Source organism: Callithrix jacchus, chromosome 9, assembly GCF_049354715.1.
Source record: "Callithrix jacchus isolate 240 chromosome 9, calJac240_pri, whole genome shotgun sequence".
NCBI lineage: Eukaryota > Metazoa > Chordata > Mammalia > Primates > Cebidae > Callithrix > Callithrix jacchus.
The window spans coordinates 22,367,456-22,378,100 of NC_133510.1; the positions used below are offsets into that span (position 1 = coordinate 22,367,456).

At 45.7% G+C, this 10,645-nt stretch overlaps 2 pseudogenes across 1 annotated transcript; both read right to left on the reverse strand.

The window, feature by feature from the left end:
• Positions 1 to 900: 900 nt before the first annotated feature.
• LOC128928529 (keratin, type II cytoskeletal 8 pseudogene) lies at positions 901 to 4,972 on the reverse strand (annotated as a pseudogene).
• A 590-nt stretch (positions 4,973 to 5,562) lies between these two features.
• Positions 5,563 to 10,592, reverse strand: LOC100397046 (protein C-ets-2-like; annotated as a pseudogene). The gene is made up of 2 exons (XR_013522282.1): positions 10,123 to 10,592; positions 5,563 to 9,809 (listed from the first exon to the last, which is right to left on the reverse strand). The product of XR_013522282.1 is annotated as a protein C-ets-2-like (transcript).
• Positions 10,593 to 10,645: the final 53 nt, after the last annotated feature.

A 10,645-nucleotide genomic window follows, 5' to 3' on the forward strand; every position in this document is an offset into this window, starting at 1 on the left:
TGCGTTTAGTTCATTTACATTTAGGGTTAATATTGTTATGTGTGAATTTGATCCTGCCATTTTGATGGTAGCTGGCTGTTTTGCCTGTTAGTTGCTGTAGATTCTTCATTATGTTGATGCTCTTTAGCATTTGGTGTGATTTTGGAATGGCTGGTACTGGTTGATCCTTTCTATGTGTAGGGCCTCTTTTAGGAGCTCTTGTAAAGCAGGCCTGGTGGTGACAAAATTTCTGAGTGCTTGCTTGTTCACAAAGGATTTTATGTTTCCTTCATTTACGAAGCTCAGTTTGGCTGGATATGAAATTCTGGGTTGAAAGTTCTTTTCTTTAAGAATGTTGAATATTGGCCCCCACTCTCTTCTGGCTTGTAGTGTTTCTGATGAGAGATCTGCTGTGAGTCTGATGGGCTTCCCTTTGTGGGTGACCCGACCTTTCTCTCTGGCTGCCCTTAGTATTTTCTCCTTTATTTCAACCTTGTTGAATCTGATGATTATGTGCCTTGGGGTTGCTCTTCTTGCGGAATATCTTTGTGGTGTTCTCTGTATTTCCTGTATTTGAGTGTTGGCCTGTCTTGCTAGGTGGGGGAAATTTTCCTGGATGATGCCCTGAAGAGTATTTTCAAGCTTGGATTCATTCTCTTCGTCCCCTTCTGGTACACCTATCAAACGTAGGTTAGGTCTTTTCACATAGTCCCACATTTCTTGGAGACTTTGTTCATTCCTTTTTGCGCTTTTTTCTCTAATCTTGGTTTCTCGTTTTATTTCATTGAGTTGGTCTTCGACTTCAGATATTCTTTCTTCTGCTTGGTCAATTCGGCTATTGAAACTTGTGTTTGCTTCGCAAAGTTCTCGTATTGTGTTTTTCAGCTCCTTTAATTCATTCATATTCCTCTCTAAGTTATCCATTCTTGTTATCATTTCCTCATATCTTTTTTCAAGTTCCTTAGTTTCTTTGCATTGATTTAATACATGTTCTTTTAGCTCACAAAAGTTTCTCATTATCCACCTTCTGAAGTCTAATTCCGTCATTTCGTCACAGTCATTCTCCGTCCAGCTTTGTTCCCTTGCTGGGAGGAGTTTTGGTCCTTTCTAGGAGGCGAGGTGGTCTGGTTTTGGTTGTTTTCCTCCTTTTTGTGCTGGTTTCTTCCCATCTTTGTGGATTTATCCGCTTGTCATCTGCGTAGTTGCTGACTTTTCGATTGGGTCTCTGAGTGGACACCCAGATTGTTGATGAAGTGTTTCTGTTACTTGGTTTTCCTTCTCCCAGTCTAGCCCCTTCGCTGTACAACTGCTGAGGTCCACTCCAGGCCCTGCTTGTCTGGGGTGCACCTCTAGCAGCTGTGGCACAGTGAGGGATGCTACCAGTTTCTTTTTCTGCTATCTTTGTCCCAGGATGATGCCTGCAAAGTGTCAGTCTTTTGGATATAGAGGGGGTCAGGGAGCTGCTTGAAGAGACAGTCCGTACTTTATAGGAGCTCAATTGCTGAGCTGTGATCTCTGTTGTTCATTCAGGGCTGTTAGGCTGCTATGTTTGATTCTGCTGCAACAGAGCTCATTTTAAAAACCCTTTGTTTCTCAAATGCTCTGTGGTGGGGGGTTCGGGCTTTATTTTTGGATGTTCATTGAGGTGTCCTGCCCAGCTAGAAGGCAGACTAGCCACTGTTTGCCTGCCGAGGCTCCGCCCTGCTGTTGTGGGGCTCGCCCTGTTGGGGCAGGCTCTGCTGTTCTGCTGTGGTCTCCGCCACGCCCTGAGGAGGAGTCTCTCTGTTGTAGCGGGTTGCCTCGGCAACGGCAGGCTGCGTCAGCAGTGGGCGTGTATCTCAGTAGGGACGGGTTGCCTCGGCAACGGCTGGCTGCATCAGCAGTGGGCGTGTATCTCAGTTGGGGCGGGTTGCCTCGGTAATGGTGGATGCCCCTCCCCCACAGAGCGTCTCAGACCAACTGCACAGGGATCGTTTGAAATCGCGGTTTTGTTCGTCCCACTGGGCTAGCCCAAACGCTCTGTCCCTGCAATCCCCTGGGCTGGCCCACTGTGCAAGTCTCGTTCAGTCTCAAGTCCAGCCCTCTCAAGTCTCAGGTTGCTGGTTCAACAGGGCACCCTGACAAGCGCGCCCTGTGGGGAGCGATGGGTAGGGCCGGCCGCCGCCACCCAGGCTGCCGGCTTTGCCAGGCAGAGGTACTGCCAGGCGTCCCGCGTCTCCTTTATACTTAGGAATTTCCCCATTCTGTGGGCAACAAAGATCAGTCTGGAAATGCAGCTCCGACTCACCTCTCCACGGATTCAAGGAGAGCTCCAATCCTGGGTTGTTCGCCTTTTCCTTTTTCAAATGTCTTTTTTTTTTTTTTTCATTTTTACATTTTCTTAATTTTTGCATTGGCCCACTAGTCATTAAGGGGCACATGGCTTAATTTGTATGTATTATATAGTTTCCAAGATTCCTCTTGTTATTGATTTCTGGTTTTATTCCATTGTGGACAAAAAGACACTTAGTATTATTTCAGTTTTTCTAAGTTTTCATTTACTATGTTGGATGAAATGTTTGGTCTATAGTGCAGATTAAGTTTGATGTTTCTTTGTTGATTTTCTGTCTGGATATCTGTCCAGTGCTGAAAATGGGATGTTGAAGTTTCCAGCTATGATTGTATTAGAGCTTCTCTCTCCTTTCAGTGCTAATAATATTTACTTTATATATCTGAGTACTCCCATGTTGGGTGTACATATATTTTAAATTTTTATATCCTCTTGCTGAATTGACCACTTTGTCCTCCTATAGTGACTTTATTTTTCTCTTCAGTTTTTGTCTTGAAATCTATTTTTTCTGGTATAACTTTACCTACTCCTGCTCTTTTCCGGTTTCCATTGAATTGAAATCTCATTTTCCATCCCTTTATTTTCAGTCCTTTGGTGTCTTTATAGGTGAAATGTGTTTCTTATTGACAGCCAATCAATCGATCTTGCTTTTTCATCTATTCAGCCAGTCTATGTCTCTTTCAATTGGAGAATTTAGTCTAGTTACATTTAATGTATTATTAATAAGTAAGAACTAACTCCACCATTTTATTGTCTTCTGATTATCTGTGGCTTTTTCTTCCTTCTTTCTTTCCTTTAGTGAAGGTTTCTTCCTTTTTTTTTTTTATTGCTTGTGTGTTTTCTTGTTTGAAGTTACCATGAGGCTTGCAAATACTCTTATAACCCATTATTTTATTTTTTTTTCTGAGCTAGCTGAGATTTTATTTTTGGACCAAAAAAAAAAAGCAATTGAATTGTTTTGCAGCTGGAGGCATGGGCCAGGGGGGTCCCCAGGCAGTAAACTCCCTGCTGGTGGGCTGAGGGCTAGGGCTGAGGGTCAGGTGGGTCTCCTGTTCCCTGCGCTCCTCTGCACAGCAACCTCCCTCCTGGGCTCTGGGGCAGCCTCAGGAGGGGCAGGCTGGGAGGGGCTATTGCAGCTGTTCACTTGGGCAGGACGTCAGAGGACTCAGACACCAGCCTCCCATCGCGGGTCTCAATCTTCACAACCACAGCCTTGGTGGAGCTGATGCGGCTGATGGAGCTGGAGCCCATGACAGAGCCAAAGCTGGAGCCCAGGCTGTAGCTGAGGCTGGGGCTTGTTAAGCCCCCATAGGCAGAGCTCAGTCCACCTGCATAGCCGCTGGTGGTCTTCGTGTGGATACTCATGTTCTGCATCCCAGACTCCAGCCGGCTCTCCTCGCCCTCCAGTAGCTTGTGGTAGGTGGTGTTCTTGATGTCCAGGGCCAGTTTGACATTCATCAACTCCTGGTACTCACGGAGCTGCTTTGCCATGTCCTGCTTGGCCTGCTGCAGGGCGGCCTCCAGCTCCTTCTGCTTGTCATGAGCATCCTTGAGTGCCTGATCCCCGCACTGCTGAGCATCTGCAATTGCGGCATCCAGGGAAGCCCTCTGGCCTTTGAGGCCCTCGATCTCAGCCTGGAGCTAGCTGATGTTCCGGTTCATCTTGGAGATCTCAGTCTTCGTACGCCGCAGGTCATCCCCGTGCTTCCCAGCCAGCATCTGCAACTCCTCATACTTGATCTGGTATATGCTCTCCACCTCAGCCCGGCTGTGGTTGGCAATCTCCTCATACTGCGCCTTGACCTCGGCAATGATGCCGTCCATGTCCAGAGAGTGGCTGTTGTCTATGGACAGCACCACAGATGTGTCGGAGATCTGGGACTGCAGCTCCTGGATCTCCTCTTCATACAGCTGCCTGAGGAAGTTGATCTCGTCAGTCAGTCCTTCCAGGCGAGACTCCAGCTCTACCTTGTTCATGTAAGCTTCATCCACATCCTTCTTGATGAGGACAAATTCATTCTCCATCTCTGTACACTTATTGATCTCTTCCTCATACTTGTTCTTGAAGTCCTCCACCAGCCCCTGCATGTTGCCAAGCTCCGCCTCTAGCTTCAGCTTCTCCTGGCCCAGAGTCTCCAGCTGCCGCCTCAGGTTGTTGATGTAGTTCTCAAACATGTTGTCCATGTTGCTCCTAGCCATTTTCTGCTGCTGCAGGAGGCTCCACTTGGTCTCCAGCATCTTGTTCTGCTGCTCCAGGAACCGCACCTTGTCGATGAAGGAAGCAAACTTGTTGTTGAGGGTCTTGATCTGCTCCTTCTCCTGGGTACGCACGGCCTGGATGTTGGGGTCCACATCCACCTTAATGGGGTTCAGCAGGCTCTGGTTGATGGTGACGGTGGTGATACCTCCCATGCCTATGCCGCTGGCCCCAAAATAGCCTGCACCCAGGCCACCCCAGAAGCCACTACTGCTCACTCGGGAGAAGCTCAAGCGGGCACTGGGTCCACTCATTAAGGAGCAGCTGCTGAAGGCCCCGGGGCCAGAGGTGGACACCTTGTAGGACTTCTGGGTCACCCTGATGGACATGGTAGAGGCAGGAGTGGAGATAGGTGGGCTGAACTAGGGAGAGATTCCAGAAGGAGCGGAGAAGCTGCTTCTTAGACCATATCCCATTATTTTAACCTGATAACCCACCACTGTTTGCATAAACAAACAAAACAGAAAAAAAATTCTATGCCTTAACTTCATCCTTCCACTTTTTAACTTTTTCTTGTTTCTATCAATATCTTTTTGTCTTAACTATGTCTTGAAAAGTTAACTATGTCTTGTAGTTATCATTTTTTATTGGTTCATTGCTTAGTCTTTCTACTTAGTTATCCTAAGTAGTGTACAAAATACACTTGCAGTGTTATAATATTCTGGTTTTCTGTGTATTTACTATTACCAGTGAGTTTTATACCTTCATATAATTACTTATTGCTCATTAATGTCTTTTTATTTCTGATTGAAGTACTGTCTTTAGCATTTCTTATAAGACAGGTCTACTGTTGATAAAGCATCTCAAGTTTGGTTTGTTTGGGGAAAGTCTTTATTCCTTCTTCGTGTCTGAAGAATATTTTCACCAGATACACTAAGCTAGGGTAAAAGTTGTTGTTTCTCTTGACACTTCAAATATGTAATTCCACTCTCTTTTGCATGTAAAATTTCCACTGAAAAGTCTGCTGCCAGATGTATTGGAGGTCCCTTGTTTGTTATTTTCTTCTTTTCTTTTGCTGCTTTTAGAATCCTTTTTTCTTAAACTTTGGAATTTTGATTATTAAATGCCTGAGGTAGTCTTCTTTGGGTTAAAGTTGCTTGATGTATTGTTGATATTAATATCTTTTCTCTAGGTTCTTAAGAGAAGTTCTCTGTTCTTATCACTTTGAAAAAAAAGTTCTCTATTATTATTTCTTTGAATAAACTTTCTATTTCTATATTTTTCTCTCCTTCTCTTTAATGCCAATAACTCTGAGAATTACCCTTTTAGTCTATTTTCTAGATTCTGTAGGCATGCTTTGCTATTGTTGCTGTTGTTTTTTCTCCTCTGACTGTGTATTTTCAAATAGCCTGTCTTCAGACTCACTAATTCTTTCTTCTGCTTGATCAATTATGCTATTAAAAGATTATATTGTGTTCTTCAGTATGACAACTGCAATTATTTGCTCCAGAATTTCTGCTTGATTCTTTTTAATTATTTCAATCTCTGTTAAATTTATCTAACAGAAATCTGAATTTCTTCTTGGTGCTATCTTAAATTTCTTTGCATTTTCTCAACAGAGCTATTTTGAATACTCTGTCTGAAAGGTCATATATCTCAGTATCTCCAGGATTGGTTCCTGGTGTTTTATTTAATTTACTTGGGGAAGTGATGTTTTCTGGATGGCGTTGATGCTCATAGATGTTCTTTGATTTGTAGCCATGGAGGAATTACTGTAGTCTTCACTGTCTTGGCTTATTTGTACCCATCCTTCTTGGGAAGGCTTTCCAGATATTCCACAGGGCTTGAGTGTTGTGATCTAAGCTGTATTTGCTTTAGGGAGCACCTCAAGCCCAGTAATACTGTGCTTCTTGCAAACTTGTAGATGTGTCACACTGATGGTCTTGGACAAGATCTGTGAGAATTATCTGTATTACTAGGCAGAGACTCTTGTTCTCTCCTTTGTTTTCTCCCTCTTGCAATGTTTAAAATAAAAGTTATAAAAGTAATATTTTCATCAATTATTCAATCTTATGTAATTTTTTTATATATAAACAAAATACTTTATTACTGAGAGAGTAAAGGCCCAATTACAAAACTTTTATACTTAAGATCCGTTCATTACCATGCCAATGGTTTATAAGGACTTTAGTTTCCATAGCTATTAGGTTGAACCCCATGAAACTCCTTAGATAAAAACCAGTCTAATATTGACAATTTCGCATGGCTCAACCTCACATCCAATGAGCCAATGGCTTCTCTTCTTTTGGCAGCAAGATGTTCCCAGTCACGTGTCTGTTTATATCAAAAACAGATATATCATCTGTTTATATTATAAACAAATGTGTGAGTGATAAACACGTTCCTCTTGAGAAAAACATCCTGTGTTTAAGTATACTGGAAATGTTCTTTTGTGGGTATTTAGGCTTTGCAGCTCTGGTTTTGCTCTTCCCAGCTTGCCAGGCCACCCAATTCCTCAGTTTCATCACAGGAGGATTCTTTACAGATGTCAGCCACCGGTCCAAGGCCACACAGCTAGTAAACAGTCAAGCCCATCAGACTTTGAAACCAACTTGACCAGGTCATTTATAAAGGCCAGGAATACACATGACTCAGGTACTCTTTTGAAATGACTACAAAAGTCTCCATCTCGATCAAAACAATTTCTCCGAACGAATGGCTCCGATGCGTTCTCTTTCCCATCTTAAGTACCTGCTCTGTGCCTCAGAACATTCTGAGTCCAAGAAAACAAGAATAAGGGCACTGTGGGCACTGAGCAGAAAGGGGCAGCATGCTATTCAGATGGTTTGAGACACGCAAGTGAAGACAGATGGGACAAACCGTGCTTCCTTGAAGAGGTCTCATTGAGACCCCCACTGCCCACCGTCCTTCAGCTCTGTACAGTAAGTTTAACTTTACATGGAGCTGAGATAAAAATAAAGCTTTTTTACAAATTACATTTTTTTTCCAGTGAATTACTTTTGCAGTAAAAATAGCTGCTACATAAATCCCTCCTGATCTCTGAAAAGGAGTTGCCTATTTCCAAAACTAGTATTCTTATTTTAATCATACAGAAGAACGTGGAGCACAGGAAGGAAATGGCTGGTTGGTCAGGGAGAGGTGAGCTGTTGGAGAAACGCAGTTAAACTAAAAAACAAAGTCTATTTTGTGTATAAACTGACTGAAAGGCATGCACAAGTGGAAAACATGCCATTTGTCAAGAAAAATACTGCTTTATAGCTTCGACTACAATTAAAGGAAAAAGCAGAGGCCAGATATAACCCCAGATAATAACATTTAGGTTTCTCATAAAAATCCCTAAATGTGCAAAGTCCTTGCCAGACAACCAAGGCAAGAAAACCCCCAAAAACAAAAAACACAAAAAGAGGGGATTACCCTGCAGAGGCCTTATCCCTGTAAGTCTATTAAATGTAAATGACACATACTTTACAAGTTCTCTTATTTGGCCCTTGGCAGATTAAATCTTTGCAAAATTCCATATGTGCTGTTGAAGAATGAAATAAAACCTTAGATGTCTGAATTCTTATTTCAAATACAGTTATATAATTATTTTAAATTACAATATATAATTTCTGATAAATAGAACTGTTAGGGGATTTTGAGAACAATTGTAAGATTACAATAATATATACACACTAACTTCTGAAAGGACAAGTTTGTTTCCTTCCCACCCTCCTACCCCTCTCAAAGAGTTTTGGCATTTGCTGTTCCTGGTTGCAGAAGGCAAAAGAAAATCTAAAAATTGTGTGTGTGTGTGTGTGTGTGTGTGTGTGTGTGTCTGCGACATGCTCGATCCTTTGAGAGTCTCAAACAGCCAGAGCCATCCCGTCCACAGCCTGCCAGAAGCCAGGATGGCTTCCCAGTGCCTCTTTCTCTACCATTTTCACTTAAAAGCACTGTGAGGAGACATAGCGGTGCTGCCGCTGTCACCAGGGAGACAGCCTGGTCAAGAGGCGTGGTTTGGGAGGCAATAAGGCCACTGCTTCTTGGCGACTTTCCTGGGCGTTTTCATTCCTGCCTTTCCTGGGTCCTCGAAGCAGTTGGTCAGGATGGACTTCCCACTCAGTCCACGAGCCTGGGCCGGTTCAGGGAGGTCCCGGCAGCCTCAGTCCTCCTTGTCGGGCTGGATGCCCAGGATGGCATGCAACTCCTCGGGCGTGAACCCCAGCAAGTTCTGGAGGTCACACACGAAGCGGTACACATAGCTCTTCCCCGACATCTTGTGGATGATGTTCTTGTCATAATAGTAGGGTAAGCCCCGGCTCAGCTTCTCGTAGTTCATCTTGGGCTTATTTTTCCTCTTTCCCCACCGGCGGGCCACGTCATCGGGGTCGGCGAGCTTGAACTCCCACCCGTCTCCAGTCCAGCTAATGAATGACTGGCAGGATTTGTCTGATAGCAACTCCAGGAGAAACTGCCACAGCTGAATAGGTCCACTTCCTGTGAAGCCAGCACGGCCGCAGGTATAACTGGCTTGCCTAGCTCCACCGGGTCACTCCTCTCTTGGATGTAATCCTTGAAAGACATGGTCGGCTTACTGAGGCAGAGAGACTGGTTGCGGTCATCTTCGAAGCTCTCAAAGGAAGGCATCCGCTGCACATCCAGCAAGGACGACTGGCTGTTCCAGGACTGGAGGAGGGAGTCTGAACTCTCGAAGCTGTCTGCACCGTTCTCGGTGGAGAGGTGGTCTTTGGGCGTCCCAGAAGTGTTGGTGAGCAAACTCAAGTTGCTGCCTGGGAAGTCCTGACTGACGGAGCAGTAGGAGATGCTGACGGAGCTGAGCCTAGACTTGGGGAACATCTGAAACTCCTGCTCAGAGCTGAGTACGCTGGGTGTGGAAGACGGACACATGCTGTCCAGGAGGCCGCCTTTGGGGTAATTCTGTGTCTGCATTCCATAGGGCGCCTGCTCTGTGCCAAAACCTAATGTATTGCTGTTATCCAATGAGGAACTGAGGTGAGGTGTGAATTTTCTTCATATTGATCTTCTGTCTTTTCCTGGTTTTCTTTGATCATTTGCTCCAGATGTTCCCAGAGAATGTCACCCACAAAGTCAGGTGCCAGCTCCAGAAAACGTTCCTTGACAAGGTTACACAACATCTGGCCATTCATGCCGAACCTCTGCAGATTCACGTTCACCAGACTGAACTCGTTGGTCGCCCAGAGAAGCCACTGGCATACCTGCTGCTCACTCCACAGCCAGGGTTCTTTGGAATGCCGAGGCCGCTGCTCGTTTTTAAAGCCACTGCAGGTAGCTTTTTTTTTTTTTTTTTTTTGAGACGGAGTTTCGCTCTTGTTACCCAAGCTGGAGTGCAATGGCGCGATCTCGGCTCACCGCAACCTCCACCCCCTGGGTTCAGGCAATTCTCCTGCCTCAGCCTCCTGAGTAGCTGGGATTACAGGCACGCGCCACTGTGCCCAGCTAATTTTTTGTAATTTTTAGTAGAGACGGGGTTTCACCATGTTGACCAGGATGGTCTCGATCTGTTGACCTTGTGATCCACCCGCCTCGGCCTCCCAAAGTGCTGGGATTACAGGCTTGAGCCACCGCGCCCGGCCTGCAGGTAGCTTTTAAGGCTTGACTCATCACAGCCTTGCTGCGTGGGGCTAACAAAGGCAATTCACAGTTGGCCGAGTCATGAGAAATTGAATCCAAGCCTGTTGGCACTTCTTGTAGTGTTTGCTCTTCACTGAGAGAAGGGAAAACAGCAAACAGGGACCTATCAAAGGTGTCAAAGGCTGGCTGGCGCTTAAGTGTCCCTCTGTAACTGTTAGCCACAGGGGCTACCTGGTCCATATTCTTGATTCCGAAATCATTCATCCAGCAGCTGCGGGCAGGGCTGTTGCGTGGTTGGGGCGGTAGCTGCTCCCGGCCAGCGGCTGCTGGGTGTGCGCCGGGCTAGGGCGAGGGCGAGGGCGCGGGCGCGGGCCGGAGACGATCGGGGAGGCCGGACGCGGGCCCGGCGGCTCCGGGAGCTCGGGGCTGGAGGAGCGACACCGCGCTCGTCAGTCGCTGGAGGAAATAACCGGTCGGTCCCCCAAGCGGCGGCGCTCTTCAGGAGGAGGGAGGAGGGACGGCCG